At 39.9% G+C, this 22,127-nt stretch overlaps 1 protein-coding gene and 1 pseudogene across 1 annotated transcript in view; both read right to left on the reverse strand.

Moving 5' to 3' along the window:
* Nucleotides 1-17,290, reverse strand: part of tab2 (TGF-beta activated kinase 1 (MAP3K7) binding protein 2) — a 39,144-nt gene extending 21,854 nt beyond the window's left edge. Inside the window, 1 exon segment of the mRNA XM_052586171.1 lies at nt 17,105-17,290. The gene's annotated coding sequence lies outside the window, so the exon portion shown is untranslated.
* Nucleotides 1-22,127, reverse strand: part of LOC127983832 (uncharacterized) — a 329,002-nt pseudogene that overhangs the window by 132,589 nt on the left and 174,286 nt on the right.

Below are 22,127 nucleotides of genomic sequence, written 5' to 3' on the forward strand. Positions count from 1 at the left end.
ACCGTATACTTCACCAGCTCCTCGACTGATATAACCCTACACCTCAGGAACCACTCAAAATGTTTCAGCGTTGGAACAAGACACGTCCTTTTGCTTTAAAGCTCGTTCAGGTCTCTTCTACAGCATGTGTTGTGAATTGCTCTGTTTGAAGACGAAAGGCTTCAGAGTCTTTGCTGATTGCAGTTCACTTTCAAAGACCTTCCCTCTCTATCTCTTCTCTACTCAGAAAACAATCATGATCACAGTTAATGTTGCCATGATTAAAGGAACAGGTTACCTGAAAAATTACAATTATGTCAGCATTTAGAAATGCCAACAGTACATGAAAAACAGTACATGTTCTTTTTTACAGCGTTTGTCTTTCTAGAGCTAATGGCAGGAATTAAAAATGCCAAATATCAGCCAATATATCACTCAGCGACTCTACAGTCACGTCATTAAAAAATGCAGCTTTTTCTAATGTGAGCGCAGTGTTTTCAGAATGTGTGCTGCTCATCCTTTTAACAAAGCAAACTGTGTCTATAACAGCATTTTATGTCGGTCTTCCGCTGAAAGGTTTCTCCTCTCAATGTGTGCATGAATGCAGGGATGTTTCTCGTGCACTCACCACTGAAGAAATGCATTCACTAGCATCCAGTGGCAATCATGAAATACCACCAGCACCACAAAACACCAGACAGACAGGAAAAAATCCTATCAATCTGTCCCTTGACCCACTACAGTTTGCATTTAGACTAAGCAGAGGGGTCCAGGATGCAACTGTAACAGTACTCATCTTTAATCATCTTGAGGGCAATAGAAATCACGCCAGACTACTGTTTGTTGTCTTCTCGTCAGCTTTTAACACCATTCAGCCCCACATGCTGGTTGAGAAGCTCTTAGATCAGTTTAAACTGGAGGCCAACCTTGTGTTCTGGATATTAGATTTCCTCACAAAAGCCCCTTTCACACTGCCATTCCGGCAAATACAGGGGTAAAGTGTTCCTGTAATTGTTCCCTGGTCGCTAGATTTGGCACTTTCACACTGCCAGTGATGACCCGGTATATGTGCGTGCTTTCACACACAACCCTTGAAGATCCCGTAACGACACGTGACATCAGCGTGTGACGTGTAATGTACGAGTCGACAACGCTTGGCACGTTATACTTTAACTGAAGCAAGCAAACGATCTCTGAGTCAGCGCGGAAAGTGAGGAACTAACTGATCTCTGCTTCATTACAGTTTGCACATATGTTTTCATCACGAATGTTGATCTTCCTTCAAAACAGCCGGTAAAAGAGTCGCGCGATAACTCGCGTCATCACTTCGATACGGAATTAGATCTGGCTTTTGTTCACACAGCACTCGTTCCGGATCGATTACCGCAATGTTACTAGGTCCCCGACCCGGGTTCAATTCGGTAATCAATACCGGGACGTGGTTGCTTTCACACAGAAGGCGACCAGGCAATGTTACGGGAATATTGCGGGTTCGACGTGCAGTGTGAAAGGGGCTAAATAGATCCCAGCGAGTGAGAGTAATGGCCATCTCTCTGACCGGGCCCTTACATCAGCTGGCTCACCACAGGGGTGTGTTCTTTCCCCCCTTTTATATATTCTGTACACTAATGACTGTCGCTCTGCGATTAAGGACAGATACTTTGTGAAGTTTGCTGATGATACGGTTATTGTCAGCTTATTGAACAGAGGAAACTTCACACGGTTTGGTCATTGATCACTTTGTTACATGGTGTCAGGATGCTTTTCTTGAACTGAATATCTCTAAGACCAAGGACATGTGTATTGATTTTAGGCGTAATGTCATGAACACTGAAAAAAATAGTATAAATGGTCAGGAAATAGAGGTTGTTACAGAGTATGAGTACCTAGGATCCACTATTGATGATTAGTTGCGCTTTGACTCAAATACCAGCAGCGGCTGTATTGCTTGAAGAAGCTGGCCAAGTTTAATGTGGATAAGACCCTGCTGACCCTTTTGTTACAGGTCTTTTGTTGAGTCGGTATTTACCTTCTCCTTAGGCCCTTGTCCACACGGAGAAGGAGCTTACCCCAATCCGATCTTTTTTTTCCTCGTCTCAAGAAATATCCGCGTCCACACGAAACCGCATAATGATGTAGTATACATGCCAGACCAGGATGTGGCGCTGTAATTCTGCCACAGAGATTCACTAAAAACAGAGAAGAAGACGTGGACTATGCTCATAAACCTTGCGCGTGGTACACAAACGAACATGGAACAATACATGTATTAATCAGTGTTAATGTTAGTTAATAAAAAGACAATCGTTCAGTGTTTGTTCATGTTTTTGTTGCTGTTACGTGATGTAGAGGTGTCTGACTAGGGGGGAGACGTGGGCTGATGACGTCATCGTTTCAGAAAATATACGGATTAGCCATCCAGATGAAAACGCATAGACGGCGTTTTCACATTTATCCACTCTGGGACCCGGTTTAAAAAAATAGCGGTTTCACCTGATGAAAACGCCGGATCCATGTGGACGAAACGCCTATCCGATAAAAAATGTGTGCGTATTCACAGAAACGCGTCTCCGTGTGGACGGGGCATAAATCTGCTGGTATGGGTCCATCAGTGTAAAACAGAAAAACTCTCTTTCGAGGTTAAGGTGAGCAGCATCAGGTTCTGTGCAGAAAGGTCTGGAGGAACTATATCAGAAGCAGATGTAAAGAAAGGTTGAATCTATCCTGCTAGATCATTCTCATCCCTTACAGGCTGGATATCAGACGTTGCCATCGGGATTACGCTTTAAACTCCCAAAATTCAGAACCAACAGATATAAACACTCTTGTGTGTTTATATCAGATGTCAACACTCTTTAACTGTTGTCTTATAAACACTTCGATACAATTCATTTATACAAATAAATATTTGACACAAAATGAGATGACAAATCTTCTTATTTAATTCATATATTACTTAAATTTAATTACTAAAATGAACTCAATGACACCTCACTCTGCCTTTCGTAAGTATATAACATGGATAAGAAACAAAATAAAGGTAAGTGATTAGATGTTATATTTTTGGATAAACAATTTTATTCACAATATACACTACCAGTCAAACATTTTTGAACAGTAACATTGTTTTTAAAGAAGTCTCTTCTGCTCATCAAGTCTACATGTATTTGATCCAAAATACAGCAAAAACAGTAACATTTTGAAAGATTTTTTACTATTTAAAATAACTTTTATTATCATTATTATTTGAATATATTTTAAAATGTAATTTATTACTGCGATTTCAAGGCAGATTTTTTTGCATCATTACTCCAGTCACAAGATCCTTCATACATCTTTCTAATATACTGATTTGCAGCTCCAAAAAACATTATTATTATTATTAATTAGTATTATTATTATTATTTTTTATATTACAGCTGAATATATTTTTTTCAGGTTTCTTTGGTTAATAGAAAGTTCAGAAGATCAGCATTTATCTGAAATAGAAATATTTTGTATCATTATAAATGTCTGTCAATTTAAAGCGTCCTTACTAAATAAAAGTATTAATTTCTACAATAATCCCCCCCCCCCCCCCCCCCCAAAAAAAAAAAAAAATATACTGACTCCAAACTATACGTAATTGCATATAATGTTACAAAAGCCTTTTATTTCAGATAAATTCTGATCTCTGGATCTAATCATCAAAGAATCCTGACAAAAAAAATGAACTCAACTGTTTTAAATATTGACGATACTAATAATAATAATAAATGTTTCTTGAGAAGCAAATCAGTATATTAGAATGATTTCTGAAGGACCGTGTGACACTTAACACTGGAGAAAATTCAGCTTTGATCACAAGAATACATTTTAAAATATATTCAAATAGAAGGCAGTTATTTTAAATAATAAAAATATTGCACAATATTACAGCTTTTGCTGTGTTTTGGATCAAATAAATGCAGGATTGGTGAGCAGAAGAGACTTCTTTATAAAAAAAAATAAAATAAAAAAAAACATTAAAAATCTTAACGTTACCATTCAAAAACTTTTGACTGATAATCTCTCTTATGATCATGAAAACAGTCCTGAGGTAGATTAAGCTTTGATCTCTACAAACCAAACTATCACTTTAATGTTAAAAACCGTAAAACTGCTTGATTTAAGGTGTTGCATAAAATACTATAGACGTGATGTGAATGCTTTACTGAGCTTGGCAAATGTCCACATCGGTGTAATAAGATGCTTTCATGCGTTATTGAGAGGAAAGCGCGCGTCATATTTTTATTTGGTTAAATACATTTTTGTGGCTTAAGACTTACAGATACTATTCAATGTACAAATGTTATATGTTACTTGCATTTTTAGGTCTCGCCGATTTTAATCGTTCAAGTGAAAGATTTAGTTACTAATGTTGCCAGATAAACAGCGTTCTGACTCCAATGATTACGAAAACACACTGCTCGAGATAACTTATTCAAAATGAGACGTGCTTGATTTATTAAAGTAGATTTATTAATGTTTTTAAAAGCGTGAAAGAGAACTTGCGCTGCACACAGGTAGTGAACTTTTAGTGCCTTTAAGGTTACGGTCACAGACCCTGGGTGCATCCACAGCGGAGGACGCGAGCCAGGCCCCGGGGCGACGACTTCTCCCCCTCCGACCTTTAAAATCTCCACACTGAACCGATTCACTCCCCGCCGCGAGATGGGACATGACGCTGTGATCATCTGATACTCCATCGTCCGACACGTCCATGCTACGTTAGCCGAATGTACAGTGCACACTAATTGTTTCCCTGGAGCTCGTGTTCTCGATGTTTCTGCGCAGATACCCGCGATCCTGAGGCCCGACGAGAGCCCCAGAGCGGTCGTTAACTATATGTCTCAGTGTTACCTTCTGGGCAGGACAGATTCGCAAATAACCTGCCTGTTCTATCTCAACTGCTATTTGTACCCAAAAATACACATGAATTAGACGAAATTACTGACAACATGGGCACTATTTTCTCTAATACATTAGAAACTGCTGCCTCCATCAAACTGAAAAAGGTTAGAGAAAAACGTACTGTACCATGGTATAACAGTAATACTCACTCTCTCAAGAAAGAAACTCGTAGTCTTGAACGCAAATGGAGAAAAACTAACTTAGAAGTTTTTAGAATTGCATGGAAAAACAGTATGTCCAGCTATAGACAGGCTCTAAAAACTGCTAGGGCAGAGCATATACACAAACTCATTGAAAATAACCAAAACAATCCAAGGTTTTTATTTAGCACAGTGGCTAAGTTAACAAATTACCAGACGCCACCTGATTCAAATATTCCACCAACGTTAAATAGTAATGACTTTATGAATTTCTTCACTGATAAAATAGATAACATTAGAAATACAATAGTGAATGTAGATTCTACAACATCTAACACTTCATTTTCATCCATCGCACCCAAAGATAAACTGCAGTGCTTTACAACTATAGGACAGGAAGAGCTAAATAAACTTATCACTGTATCTAAACCAACAACATGTTTATTAGATCCTGTACCCTCAAAATTACTGAAAGAGCTGTTACCTGTAGCAGAAGAAACGCTTCTCAATATCATAAACTCGTCGTTAACTTTAGGACACGTCCCAAAACCATTCAAGCTGGCGGTTATCAAGCCTCTTATTAAGAAACCAAAACTAGATCCTAGTGTACTGGGAAATTATAGGCCTATCTCAAATCTTCCATTTATGTCTAAAATTTTAGAAAAAGTTGTGTCTGCTCAATTGAGCACCTTTCTGCACAAAAATTATCTGTATGAAGAATTTCAGAAACTGTACTTGTTAAAATTACAAATGACCTGCTCCTTGCGTCAGATCAAGGCTGCATCTCATTTCTAGTCTTACTTGATCTTAGTGCTGCGTTCGACACCATAGATCATGACATACTCATAGATCGATTACAAAACTATACAGGTATTCAAGGGCAGGCTCTAAGATGGTTTAGATCCTACCTGCCCGATCGCTAACATTTTGTTTTCTTAAATGGGGAGACATCTCATTTATCATCAGTAAAATATGGAGTGCCACAAGGATCTGTCCTAGGTCCCCTTCTATTTTCAATATATATGTTGCCCCTTGGTAATATTATTAGAAAATACGGAATTAGCTTCCACTGTTATGCTGATGATACTCAGCTATATATCTCAACGAGACCAGATGAAACTTCCCAATTATCTAAGCTAACGGAGTGTGTTAAAATGTAAAAAATTGGATGACAAATAATTGGTTTAGCTCCAGCGTACCTAATTAGCCTTCTACCACGCTACAACCCATCACGCACCCTAAGGTCACAAAACGCTGGACTTTTGGTCGTTCCTAGGATAGCAAAGTCCACTAAAGGAGGTAGAGCTTTCTCACATTTGGCTCCAAACTCTGGAATAGCCTTCCTGATAATGTTCGGGTTCAGACACACTCTCTCTGTTTAAATCTAGATTAAAAACACATCTCTTTCGCCAAGCATTCGAATAATGTATCTCATAAATTGTGAGTGTAGTTGCATCTGATCAAATGTGCATTTTTATTCATTAGCTTGGGTTAAATTAATTTTACTTTGTTGGATCAGCAGCTATGCTAATGATGTCTCTATGTGTTTCTCTGTTTCTGCTGGATCTTCATCCCGTGGTAACTAGGATTTACACAAGCTCCAGTCTGGATCCAGAACACCTGAGAAGAGATGATGCTGACCCTCAGAGGACCTCAGATGATGCTAACCCTGAATCAACAACAGAACTAACAAATATTGCTACAAGTGTGACTGCATCATATAATTACTGCTGTTAATAATGTTCATCTTCTGTTTGATTACGTCTTGTATAATTTTTTTCTAAAAATCCTGTCGTATGCAGATAAACTGACAGTCACCACTTATAAGCTACTACTAAATATTTAGAAACATAATTTTCTGTAGTTGCTTTTTTAATGATTTGTATCGTAAAAAGCGTTATACAAATAAAACGTGAATAAAAATAAACTTGAATGTAATAAATGAACAAAGGGTTGAGATTGATAATATGAGTAACAGAAGTCTACATTGGATCTGTGATAGCAGCCTAATATTCCTGCTGCCGACTGTGTGCTTTATATTAATCAAACTACCAAAGACAAAATCACTCACTGCTCCTGACTCAAACACCTTTGTAGCTTTAATAAGAAACAAAAGAAGTTTAATTCTTAAAGTGAAGACTATGCTGATTTATTTCTCAATAGGTTATTCAATTTCTCTAGTAGATTGTTTACTGAATACTTCAGACTTGCTTAAAAAAAACTTTAAAGCACAGTTTGTTTCATTTTTATCTTTTTTATTCTATTGTTTTCCTTTGGTTTGTTTTTTTATAACTGGCAGTTTAATTATTTTTGATAATTTAAGACTTTTTGAATTTTTTACTAATATGAGTTAGCAACCTTATTTACAGAAAATACATATTTAATATATATCACGATCTTGAAATAAATTAGGGATGCACGAAATTGAATGTGCACATGGTCAGTAAAGCCGGATCTGTAATCAGCAGTAAACCGTGGATTCACGCGGAGCAGTATTAACTACAGAGTTCACTGACGAGCTGCACAAAACATGACCGTGTCTCTGTGTAGTAGTAGGCTAGTGACAATGCCCCTGAATTTTCGAGATACCCCTACCGGAGGTAGAACTAAACCCAACAATGTTTTTCCTCATCTCTAAGGTCTCCCATATATGAAATGGATTCTTGGCTAAAAATATTTTACTGCTAAGATTGTTAAATTAACAGATATTGTTATACACCCCAAAACCAATAAAGGACTAAAATATAGCCTGTCCGTATGGGAGTTAAGGCATATAAACTAATGCAGATCAATCACACAAGCTCTGAGAGCTTTGAAACTTGACATGTTTGTAGTCAGGAAGTTGATTTAACTACTAGAAAAGACTGGATGTGAATATCTTGATGTATGGAATAAATAGAGACATGTAAACACATATCTAAAATAAGCGGACATGCACAAATTCAATATCTATGCAGAATGTTTTCATTTACTTTGTGCTTGCTTTGCCTGGCATTATCATAGAAACACATATGATGGCTTGTTGGAAAGGTGGGGTTGTGCTGAATCCAGCAATACCAAATATGTAAATATATGATAAAAGAGAAGTGTTCTGTCACTCAATGTATGAGGTGTCCAATATGAATGAAAATGGAACACTGACATAATTGAGTCCAAACCCATTCATTATCAGTGTTGAGAAGAATGTTGAGAAATTCAAATATAAGAGACATCAAAAAATATTTAATATGGCACCTTGTACTATATGGAAACAAAGATTGAAATCGAAAGATAACACCTTACCATAGCACAAACAGGAGACCAGGAGTTTTAACTTAATGAACTTTTTAATAAAACTATAACTTAACTTCACACAATACAACTTAAATTACTGTCTTAAATAAAACAAATGGCAATCTAACTAAAGAAACAAACACTCTTTGGGGAAATGAGCCCTGTCTTCTCAGGCTGTTTAGTTTATTTTCTAGCAGCAACCATTTGGAACATCAACTGCTTTTGGTAACCAACCATTGGAGAAGGGTCTGGCTACAGATTTGCACTTGCACTCTCAGACACTGCTTCTGCTAGCGACTTCACTTGCAGTCTTTATTTTTTATTTTGTTCTATTTATTGATAACTTTTTGTTTGATTTTCCCAACATTTTATAACAGTTGCCATGTGGCGAAGACAAGAAAAAATAAACTAAATTACAATGTCAATTGCAATCGCTACTTGCACTCTCCGCTACCTGTGACTTCACTTGCAATCAACACAAATCTTGCATGTTGCCAATGGAGACAAGACGCTGTGGTTGTGATTAAACGATTAAAACTAATTTAGTACTATAACGTACAGTGTCCTGCAAGAAAAAGACAAGCACAGACCTTGGCCACAGAACAGCAGAATATGAACGCAATGCACAAAGTCTTTCGTTAAGCTTTTCGTTAAAAACTAACACTTAATATGGCATAATGTATTCAGACACATTAAGTTCAATTAAAAGATCAAATTCGATATATAGTTATTATTCAATGTACTGCAAGTCAAGCAGATGGCTATGAACACAATGTGCAAACTTTGTCCTCCCATACAACATAACACTTAATGTGGCCTAATAACAGACTAAGATAATAAAGACAATTTAGTAGGCCTAGGCTAGCCTATATGTCTTGTTGTTGACTCTAAGTATATACAGACCAGCAAATATGAACGTGCATTATGCATTAAGTGATTGTTTAATTGTACATTAAACGTTTTCCTCCTATAGAAAATCATTATAAATAAAACACATAATGTAGGTTAATGGACAAAGACAGTGAAATAAACAAGTTGTAGACAGTTTATTCTATATGGAAAAATGCTTAATGTGAAACTTTGTGTGTTGCGTTTATTCTGGGCTCACCTGCTTGCCTGTACATATTAGTTATGTATTTTAATAAAGTAGAGAAGCATGAGTTTGGCCTTTCTCATCTATGTCCATTATGCCACATTTTGCGGTATGTGAGGAAAATACTATATACATATTCCTTATATTAATGAACTGTACATTTAATTTGATATTTTAATAGCATCTTAATATATTAAGCCATGTTAATGTTTTTTTTCTACGCTTAGCTAGAGACTTTGCGCAAACGTTCATATTCTGGTGTTCTGGCCATGGATTTGCCGATCTTGTCTTTTTCTTGCAGGACCCTGTACGTTATAGTACTAAATTATTTTTAATAATTTAATCACCACCACAGCGTCTTGTCTCCATTGGGCAACTTGCACGATTTTTGTTGATTGCAAGTGAAGTCACAGGTAGCGGAGAGTTCAAGTAGCAATTGCAAGTGACATTGTAATTTAGTTTCTTTTTTCTTGTCTTCACAACCTGGCTTTATAAAATGTTGGGAAATTCAAACAAAAAGTAATAAAAAAAATAAACAAAATAAAAAATAAAGACTGCAAGTGATGTCACTAGCGGAAGTGCAAATGTCTGAGTGTGCAAGTCTGAGAGTGCAAGTACAAGCCTGCAGCCAGACCCTCTTGAAACATTTTGGGGTCAACCCCCCATGATGTTACAACTGCAACACACCACTCATCCACATTGTCATCAGTGACAGAGTGGGTCATATTTGGACAGTCAGGGCAAGAGCAAAACCCTGTGCAGGTCAAGCCCACAGAAAGACACTGGCATTTGGTGGCATCGGTGCAGTTTCCGCATTTACAGTAGAGGTGGGTGAGGTCTCTAACTCCTTTAGGTGCTGGTGCCTTCTGGAACATCACAGATTAAATGCAGCCACCTTCTCTGAGCCTCCATCCTCTACCAACTGGGTTCCAGAGAAGAGTTTTGGCCAGGTGGCTGTGATGCCACACTGCTGTTTGGTACACGGCTCTCAGCACATGCTGCTGGAAGCCATCTTCTGTTGGGGGTAGATTTGCTGCTGACACCTCAGCTCATCCAGGTTGGTGCTAGGATGCCCATCTTGGTGCCTCTTCTTTGTCTTTCAAGATCTTTGATTGAGTGTTGGTGGTCATATCTATCAAAAACTATAACGACACAGCTGTTACCTTCCTTTCCCATTAAAGTTTGCGATCTTTTTCCAGACACACTCACCCAGGTCATTGTACGTTTGAAAGGCTGAATCATTGAGCATTTGAAGAAGATCCATGCCATCAATGATATATGCTGATGGTTCTTTTACACTTGGCAGCTGCTGTTGTCTTCTTTATGCTTCCATCATCAAAAAACAAAGAGGGTGGGACAAAATCATGTTTAATCTGAGATACGAGATTTTTATGACTTGGGAGTGGGGAGATACGAGGTTATGCACTCATTGATAAGAATGATACAGACACAGACGTCGCTGCTGCCAGCAGTGTTCATCAAAGTCTGCGGTCGCGTCGAGCCTTTTGACAAGAGATAAGGCTTTAAGGGGTAACTAAACCCCTGGTCAGAGCCTGACTCCACCCACTGGCAATATTTGAAAAATGCTGAAAAGTGGGCAGAGCACAGCGGAGATAGAGGGGACAAACCAAGGGCAGGGCTGAGCCGGTGGGGCGTGAACCTGAGACCCTCAGTGACAGATTAATTGACAGCTGCTGTTAGAGTCGCTAAAATGGAGAGTGACTCTAGTGACACAAGTAGTTTTGCAACAGAGCGTTCATTTGAAGTAGAGGACTTTTCTCCCCCACCTTCACCTGAAGTGGAGGATGTCGAGGTGTCTGAGGACACAGGGCCAGGGCCTGAGCCATATCAATTCAAGCCACTGGCTCAAACTGCGGTCTTAACTCCTGGATTCTGATAGGCATCCGATGATGCTAGCGAAGCAGCCGTGCAAGAGAGAATGGGGCCAGTCTCCGAGTAAGGCACTGCGTCACTTTTCAGCGTGAGCTGTGTGGAGCATTACAGCTGTGTGGAGATTTACCGAAGCATTACAGCTATGGATTTTTAACAAAACAAGCCTACTCAAATGTATCTAACCTAACGATTTTCATTCGTTATTGTAAGAAATGAAAAAGAGTTATGCAAAGATAGGCTTACTTGGCGCCAGTAGACAGACCTTTTTTCTCCCATAAATAAAACCTGTTAGCCTACTTGGGGCATTTTACATGCACAGTGCCAACTTTGAGTCAATAAAATAATAATAAAAACAATAATTTAATACTGGTATCCAAAACATTTAATTCAATACAAGTAGAATTAGAAATTAGATACATTTTAAAACTTCAATGCACATGTATAATAAGCCTAGTAATAATAACCCTAGTACTATTGATCATAACATACTTCTACAGAGACTGGAAAACTGGGTTGGGCTTTCTGGGATGGTACTCAAATGGTTCAGGTCATACTTAGAAGGGAGAGGCTATTATGTGAGTCTATTAGAGCATAAGTCTAAGTGGACGTCCATGACATGTGGAGTGCCACAAGGGTCAATTCTTGCACCGCTCTTGTTTAGCCTGTATATGCTTCCACTAAGTCAAATAATGAGAAAGAACCAAATTGCCTATCACAGCTATGCTGATGATACCCAGATTTACCTAACCTTATCTCCAAATTACTACAGCCCAATAGGAGGATCCTTGATGACATCTTTGTACGCATACGCGAGTGGTTGTGTGGCAACAAAACAAACAGTATGGCGGGCTGTAAAGACGCAAGGAGCACTTTCAAGTGACTTAAGGCCCGTTCACACCAAGCACGATAACTATAAAGATAACTATAAAGATAACTATAAAGATAACGATATTAGCGTCCACACCAGCGAACGATATTGTCTGTGTATTTTAAGCGGACGCGGCACGTCTGCTGCTTTAAATTCTCGAGCTCATTACAGCAGGATTGATTCTGATTGGTTGGCAATGTTTTGTCGTTCATCAGGGGGAAAAATCGTTCTGAAAGTGATTCTAACGATATCGTTTCTTTATCGTTATAGTTATGGTGTGGACTCTGCTATTCTTTAATATTGAGAACGATTTTTAGAACTATATCTTTATCGTTATCTAAATATCGTCCTTGGTGTGAACGGGCCTTTAGCGGGCAAAATCCTCAATATATAAGCACTTTAACATCTGAAGACCGGAGGAGGTTTGGAGAGAAGCTCAAAATTTGTATTGGTGACAAAATCGAAGCTATTCAAAGCCCATATGAGATCTGGGATGACAAAAAACGTTAGTCCGACTCGCCCGTGTCTTGGCCACCAATCTGGTGGGGAGACATTTATTCTTATTTAATAGAAACCCCTGGACCCTTCACTCATGAAAGATTAAAGGCTTTCAAAAGTCTGAAGGCCTATGATTATTTTGTTTCTCGAAAAGTTGGGCCAATCTTTTCTGCCAAACAGAAAGCAGTGATCGTGCTAAAAGCAGAGGTTAGACCTGGCCAAGGAGAGTCACAGCATGATTCGCATCTCCCGTGGGTGATCTCCCAATGTTCAATCGCCTAATTGCACGCAACCATTTCTTTCATTTTTCGCTATCCTTTTCGGAGGGAATTCGAAAAAACTTTTTATCAGGCCCTCAACTAACCGTACAATCGACCACACAGCAAGAGTGAACCATCCTCTTCTCTAAATCCTCCTCCAAACGTGCAAAACAATCAAATTACAGGTATCTAGCGGTGTTTCCTGCCACACGATTCCCATGATGCAACGCGACAAACATAAACAATGACGTCACAAAAGATCCGCCTATTGACTCCCTCTGCCAATGCATTGATAAAATTAATAGTTGGATGTGCCAGAGCTTTCTTCAGCTAAACAAGGAAAAAACTGAAGTCATTGCATTTGGAAACAAAGATGAAGTGTTCAAGGTGAATGCATACCTTGACTCTAGGGGTCAAAAAACTAAAAATCAAGTCAGGAATCTTGGTGTGATTCTGGAGACAGACCTTAGTTCAGTAGTCATGTCAAAGCAGTAGCTAAATCAGCATACTATCATCTCAAAAACATTGCAAGAATTAGAGGTTTTGTTTCCAGCCAAGACTTGGAGAAACTTGTTCATGCCTTTATCACCAGCAGGGTGGACTAGTGTAATGTGCTCCTCAACGGCCTTCCCAAAAAGACCATTAGACAGCTGCAGCTCATCCAGAACGCTGCTGCCAGGATTCTGACTAGAACCAGAAAATCTGAGCATATCACACCAGTCCTCAGGTCCTTACACTGGCTTCCAGTTAAATATAGGATTGATTTTAAAGTACTTTTACTCTTATATAAGTCACTAAATGACCTAGGACCGAAATATATTGCAGATATGTTCACTGAATATAAACCTAACAAGAGCACTCAGATCACTAGGATCGAGTCAGTTAGAAATACCAAAGGTTCACACAAAACAAGGGGGAGTCCTCCTTTAGTTACTATGCTGCCTGCAGTTGGAATCAGCTTCCAGAAGAGATCAGATGTGCTAAAACACTAGTCACATTTAAATCTAAACTCAAAACTCATCTATTTAGCTGTGCATTTATTAAATGAGCACTATGCAATGTCCGAACTGATTGCACTATATTTTCACTTTTTTTTATATAAAATCATTTTCTAACTGTTTTTAAATTCATTTTAGTTAAGTAGTTTTTTTTTCATAATTTTAAAAGTTTTAAAATTGCTTGTCTTTATTTTTATTATATTTCCTCATGATTATTTTACTTTATTTTATGTAAAGCACTTTGAATTACCATTGTGTATGAAATGTGCTATATAAATAAACTTGCCTTGCCTTGCCTAGTAATAAGTAGACATTTAAAATACATCAATAACTGATATCATAGTTTAAAATAGATAAAATCAGAGTTAAGGCTTGCTTTATGTGTTGCTCGATGAGGATTTCTCAATCGTTGCGACTTTAAATCCTGAGGACACAAAATGCCGTGGAACCTCCTGCCGTGGAGTGAAGAAGAGGTGGCGTTACGAGGATTCTCAGACAGTTGAAGTGCCCAATGGAGTTAAGAGATTTGCTCTCAATCTATTTTCAACACTTTAGATTGTTTACCACGTGGGGTTTGACCAATAGCATTGAATTGTGAAAAAATATGAAATAGACAAAGTTTGGACATGCGAGGATTCAGTGACGATATTTTAATAAAGGTGTTCCGTTCCAATGTTAACCTGATTCAATTGGATCTGTGGTTCATATGAATTGTATAGTATACTGTGCCTTATGAAATGTATCATTATTAAATGTATCATAAATATAGATCAGCACTTACCTAATGTAAGTTACTTTGCAGTAACCATGAATTTGTCAACATTCTTCTCACCACTGATAATGTGATTTGGACTTGAGGCTATTTTATCCAGCGTTCTTTCATTTTGGACACCTCATACATTGAGTGACAGAACACTTCTCTTTTATTATATATTTACATATTAATAATTTAAGTTGTATTGTGTGAAGTTAAGTTATAGTTTTATTAAAAAGTTAATTAAGTTAAAACTCCTGGTCTCCTGTTTGTGCTAAGGTAAGGTGTTATCTTTTGATTTCAATCTTTGTTTCCATATAGTACAAGGTGCCATATTAAATATTTTTTGATGTCTCTTATATTTGAATTTCTCAACATTCTCCTCACCACTGATAATGAATGGGTTTGGACTCAATTATGTCAGTGTTCCATTTTCATTCATTTTGGACACCTCATACATTGAGTGACAGAACACTTCTCTTTTATCATATATTTACATATTTGGTATTGCTGGATTCAGCACAACCCCACCTTTCCAACAAGCCATCATATGTGTTTCTATGATAATGCCAGGCAAAGCAAGCACAAAGTAAATGAAAACATTCTGCATAGATATTGAATTTGTGCATGTCCGCTTATTTTAGATATGTGTTTACATGTCTCTATTTATTCCATACATCAAGATATTCACATCCAGTCTTTTCTAGTAGTTAAATCAACTTCCTGACTACAAACATGTCAAGTTTCAAAGCTCTCAGAGCTTGTGTGATTGATCTGCATTAGTTTATATGCCTTAACTCCCATACGGACAGGCTATATTTTAGTCCTTTATTGGTTTTGGGGTGTATAACAATATCTGTTAATTTAACAATCTTAGCAGTAAAATATTTTTAGCCAAGAATCCATTTCATATATGGGAGACCTTAGAGATGAGGAAAAACATTGTTGGGTTTAGTTCTACCTCCGGTAGGGGTATCTCGAAAACTAAAGCACTTTTTGACCATTTGTCACTAGCCTATAGATCCTGCTCCACGTGAAGCACACGCGTGTACAGATTTACTGCTGCACACACGGAAGCTCTTCTCCAACAGCGCACCAGTTTGTGTCTTAACGTGACTGAACGGACAAATGCATAATAAAGCATGTCAGAATTATTACTCCAATATACAATAACATACATGTATAGTGATACTATTTTATTTTACACCTGATCACTTCATTTCAGCAGTGTGTCTTACCTAAATATTACCGATCGAGCTATCTGAAAAACTTCAAGCACTCTTTATCTGAACAAAGCTTACAAAGATACTGTAAGATGGTCATTCAGCACATCGAGCCCAGAATTACTCTGTTTCTTTACTGTACCTGTCGTGGTCATTTACAACATCGCTAAGAAGAGAAGAGAGCGGTGTGTGAATATAAGGCACATTACAGACAGACTGAAAGCAATCTGCAGTCAAACACTTCCTGAAACAGAGCAAAACACGCACAAGACTGCTTTCACTCCTAATACTGTGGTTTATCTCATTCTGAAGTCTTTCTCAGGTTAATAAATCACACAACACCACTTTTGACAGCAGGATTTAGGGTTTTTTTGCCCATAAGCATGTTCACCATCTAATCAGAATACACTTACTGCTGTGTCTGAAATGTTTGTGAAATAGTACACATTTTGCAACACTGAAGTGTTGACTGAACATTGATGTTGCTTGACATGTACGGTACAGTGCATTATGGGATATATCACAGGCAGTGTGCTCTGTTGTGAACGCGCACACACCAGACACAGTATAACTCATAGAGTCAGAAACAGTGAGCAGTATGTGCTGTTATAATACACGGCATGTGATTATTACACTAGTATTACTATAAAAGCAGCTTATGTGTGTTTGATTAAAGTCTCCTGGTTTGATATCTTCTGCCAGTAACAAATCAGGAGTTCAGATGTGTTTGTATAAAGTTACAGATTTGAATCACTGTAGTGTCTGAAGGTGTCTGACTGAGATGTGGCTCATCTTACACCTTTATATCCTGAGACTTCTTCTCAGACATTCCTCTTCAGCTATTCGTGATTGGCAGAGCTCTGCTCGCTCTGGAGGCCTGCTTTTATCTCCTTCATCAACCAACTGTCAGATCAAACACACCCAACTCGAACGATACGATGTTTTTACCCCTGAACGAGAGCTCAATACCGCCACTGGTCGCGTCGACTAACATTAGACGTTTAACGTCAACAAACAGGGCAGAAGAAAGATCGCGACGTGACGGGAGCCACCGGATGCGCGAGCGCAGCTGCTTTTTCATCGCGTTCTCAGCCAGTAAAGCCACGACGGGCGCTCTGTGACGATCATAACCGAGCAGAATCAGCGAGAGCCCGGTCCAGCCGAGAAGGCCTGCTCGGAAGCGCTTTTCTCACCGTGTCAGCGCCGCGGATCTGCGGACAGAAGCAGGCCCGACTCCGCTCGCGAATCCCGCGCCGCTGCCGCTGCTTCGCTCTCTTCTGACAGCTCTTCTGCGCTTCCTCCTCTGCTCCCCCTGATTTTTTCTCTTCCTTTCTCTCTTCCAACAGATAAGAATCAAAATAGTGTCACACAATATGGCGGCCGTACAAGTGAGCTCCTCTCGCGAGACTCTGCGAGACGTCTCGTGCGTCGCGAGGAACGCGGCACTGTGGAGGAACGCCCACACAGAAGATTAATATTAATGAGCCCATGCTTAAATTAGGAAAGAGTTGATATGCTCTACATAGACGGAATTACGCAGAAAAATTAGCAACAAGTCTTTTGTAATTAAGATAAATAATATGATAAATTTATGTTTTGGACCAACGGGATATTTGCATTTACCACGGGTAAAATTAATTAATTTGATTTTATTTTTATTCTTACATTCAAAGCATCAATATTCATAAATATCATTTGTGACCCTGGACCATAAAACCAGTCATAAGGGTCTATATATAAAGATAGTTATGCATTATTCAGGCCAACTCACATCAAGCCGGTTTTAGTGTTAGTTCTGGATTGTTGTGTGTGGGCCAGATGTGGCCTATACCAGCTGACCAACCAGATGTGCCATTTTCTGGAGACAAGCCCTGGCTTCTTCATGTCTTTGACCCCTCTTACAAATTAGTTTGTGCTCCTCTGGTTAACAGTGTATCAGTTCAGTGAGAATAATTGAATGTATATAGTTTATTGGAATTCTGTATGTATCTGTTATATGGCTGTGTTATTAATTGAAATCGAATCGTAATCATGATTTGATTTGCTAATCACAAAACCTGCGATATGTATGTGATATTACTCTGTTCCAGTGCTTATGTATGACTGCCAGCCTAACAATCAGAAATCGGGAGAGAGAGTCTGTGTGATAGTAGCGTCTACAGGGTGAAAACAATAGTCAGGCAAATTAATATTAATGAAAAAAGTGTAATATGAGATTACTTCGGCTATGAAAGAAAAAAAAAAATGTGTTCCTGTGGCCGAGTGGTAGAGCATTTTGTTAGCAGTGCAAAAGTTTGTGGGTTTAATTCTCAGGGTACAAACATAGTCTTAAAAAAATGTATAACATGAATGCACTGTAAGTTGCTTTGGATAAAAGTGTCTGCTAAATGTAAATGGAATGACAGACCCCAAACAAAAAAGGTAATGTTAATCTTCAAGAGCTGTGTCACAACACATATCAAGAGAGTAAAAGATACAGATTCTAGATATTTTTATTAGTACATATACGTTATCTTGCACATTTTATCTCCCCAATAAGTTTATAATGCATGTCCTCTATTCCCAATTCAGAAGAGCTCACACACAGTCTGTGGCTCTGAATGCTTCTCATACTCACTCCTCTCTGCCGCGTCTCACGGAGGAGCAGTTTACACTCGCCGTACATACACAGCTGATTTCGTAATACTGGTTTATACTCGGTTTACTCACACTGCAAGTCTCTACGAGCACATCTGGCAATATGAACAAGGCTTGACACATGGCTGCAACCTGTTTTAACTCATGCCTGTCTCCGTATTTAACACAAATGCAATTCAGTTTAACTGCTTTGCCCATTTCACTTGGAAGAAAATAAATATCAGCACATTTTCCACTTGTTCTTAAAATCATATACTTAAAGTCTGTGTGAACCAGAAGTTGCTGCCGACTTTATTTCAATGTAGTGACGTATTTCCAGCTGAATCAGAATATTGAATAGAGGGCATGGTTTTATTTTTGTGCTCCTCCTGTCTGTCTCTAACTCAGATGCTGTGTCCCAAAGTTGAGTGTACACACTTCGAAGGCCACGGACATCGAAGACCAGGCCTCTGAAGTGCACAAGGGAAGCTCAGAGTGACAATCCTGCCAGGATAGGTGGAGCCAAAATTGCTTATTTTTGTTTTTATGTTTTACGTTATAATGGAGGAGACAGTGATATACCTCAGGCTTAGCCAAGACCGTGGCTAATATACCTCAGTGTGTTCACTGCTGTGCGTGTGTGCACTTTGGATGGGTTAAACGCAGAGCACAAATTCTAAATATGGGTCACCATACTTGGCTGAATGTCATGTCACCATTTTCTTAATATTCTGACAAAATGTTGATTCTCACCTTAACCCCTTAGAAAATCTGTGGGGTATTGTGAAGAGGAAGATGTGATATGCCAGACCCAAGAATGCGGAAGAGCTGAAGGCCACTATCAGAGCAACCTGGGCTCTCATAACACCTGAGCAGTGCCACAGACTGATCCACTCCATGCCACGCCGCATTGCGGCGAAGAAATCCTTTCTTTGTATTGGTCTTAAGTTATATTCTAATTTTCTGAGATACTGAATTTGGGATTTTCCTTAGTTGTCAGTTATAATCATCAAAATTAAAAGAAAGAAACATTTGAAATATATCAGTCTGTGTGTAATGAATGAATATAATATACAAGTTGCACCTTTTGAATGGAATTTGTGAAATAAATAACCTTTTTGATGATATTCTAATTATATGACCAGCACCTGTAGAATATGACAGATAATAATTTTATTTAAAGGACAGTTCAGCCAAAAACGAAAGTTCTGTAATAATTTACTCTCCCTTATGTTGTTCCAGGTTTGGAATTTTCATTTTTGGGTGAACTGTCCCTTTAGCTAAGGTTTTAAAAATGACTAGTATTTTTTCCCCAATATAGTATTAGTAGTTACTAAAAGTAGTTTACTAAAGTACCTTAATATTTCTTCTACTAATTACTTTGTCATAGCCCTAAACAATTGATCTTTTTCTTCTTTCCCTAAATCAGACCAGACCCCTGTACTGCAGGATGAAGCTGAATGTGCCAGCGCTGGACAGGTGTTTAATGGATTTGGGCTGAGCAGCAAGGCCCTGACAGTGCTGCTGGATCTTCTGGGAAGTGAACGCCAACAGTGATGGGTGCCACAATCCAGACCCTGGTGTGGTGTTTCTCTTCTGTCTGCCAGTGGTACATCATATAGTGTGGTGTCCAGAGTGTTTGACATGTGCCACAGTCCACTGTCACCACATTGTCCTCCGAGTCTCTGAGGAGTTGCTTGCCATTCACCAACAGTTAAACCTCCTGAATACCCCAGAACACATGGAGGCAGGGCTAGGCTCAAACTGATGTTGTTGTTTTTTGTTAAACCTAAGTTATGTTGTAAATGGTTGTAAAAAGTACTTTCTGTTATGTATAGAACAATTTATTTTAATGTGTAAAAAAAATTTACAGGACAAAAAATAAACATGTCTTGTGAAAAAATTTACATAATTCTCTTTTATTTACACATGTGAATATGCTAAACAAATAAATTACATACATTTTTTTACAAATAAAATTACATAAAAAATTGATAATGTATACAACTTATATATTTTATTTTTAACTTAAAAAAAAAAAACTACAGGAATTAGTTTCTTTGACTATATGACATTTAAAAAAGATATTGCAAAAACTGTAATGTACCCTTTTTTCCCACTGTTTTCTCTTGGCTAATGGAGAATGGCTAATGGTCTCTCTCCTCTGTCTCTCTCTGGAGTTTGATGTCCTCCCTGAGCAGCTCCCCCAGCTACCACTTCCACTTCCCTCACCTGTCCCAGGACACTGTCCCGGGACACTCACTCCCTCACCTGTCCCAGGACACTCGCTCCCTCACCTGTCCCAGGACACTCGCTCCCTCACCTGTCCCAGGACACTCGCTCCCTCACCTGTCCCAGGACACTGTCCCGGGACACTCGCTCCCTCACCTGTCCCGGGACACTCGCTCCCTCACGTGTCCCGGGACACTCGCTCCCTCACCTGTCCCAGGACACTCACTCCCTCACCTGTCCCAGGACACTCGCTCCCTCACCTGTCCCAGGACACTCGCTCCCTCACCTGTCCCAGGACACTCGCTCCCTCACCTGTCCCAGGACACTCGCTCCCTCACCTGTCCCAGGACACTCACTCCCTCACCTGTCCCAGGACACTCGCTCCCTCACCTGTCCCAGGACACTCGCTCCCTCACCTGTCCCAGGACACTCGCTCCCTCACCTGTCCCAGGACACTGTCCCGGGCCACTCACTCCCTCACCTGTCCCGGGACACTCACTCCCTCACCTGTCCCAGGACACTCACTCCCTCACCTGTCCCAGGACACTCACTCCCTCACCTGTCCCAGGACACTTGCTTCCTCACCTGTCCCAGGACACTCGCTTCCTCACCTGTCCCAGGACACTGTCCCGGGACACTCACTCCCTCACCTGTCCCAGGACACTTGCTTCCTCACCTGTCCCAGGACACTGTCCCAGGACACTCACTCCCTCACCTGTCCCAGGACACTCACTCCCTCACCCGTCCCAGGACACTCACTCCCTCACCTGTCCCAGGACACTCACTCCCTTCACCTGTCCCAGGACACTTGCTTCCTCACCTGTCCCAGGACACTTGTTCCTCACCTGTCCCAGGACACTTGCTTCCTCACCTGTCCCAGGACACTCACTCCCTCACCTGTCCCAGGACACTCACTCCCTCACCTGTCCCAGGACACTTGCTTCCTCACCTGTCCCAGGACACTGTCCCGGGACACTCACTCCCTCACCTGTCCCAGGACACTTGCTTCCTCACCTGTCCCAGGACACTGTCCTGGGACACTCACTCCCTCACCTGTCCCAGGACATTTGCTTCCTCACCTGTCCCGGGACACTCACTCCCTCACCTGTCCCAGGACACTCACTCCCTCACCTGTCCCAGGACACTTGCTTCCTCACCTGTCCCAGGACACTCGCTTCCTCACCTGTCCCAGGACACTGTCCCGGGACACTCACTCCCTCACCTGTCCCAGGACACTTGCTTCCTCACCTGTCCCAGGACACTCACTCCCTCACCTGTCCCAGGACACTCACTCCCTCACCTGTCCCGGGACACTCACTCCCTCACCTGTCCCAGGACACTTGCTTCCTCACCTGTCTCAGGACACTG

The sequence above is a fragment of the Carassius gibelio genome, chromosome B20 (assembly GCF_023724105.1).
Source record: "Carassius gibelio isolate Cgi1373 ecotype wild population from Czech Republic chromosome B20, carGib1.2-hapl.c, whole genome shotgun sequence".
Lineage (NCBI taxonomy): Eukaryota > Metazoa > Chordata > Actinopteri > Cypriniformes > Cyprinidae > Carassius > Carassius gibelio.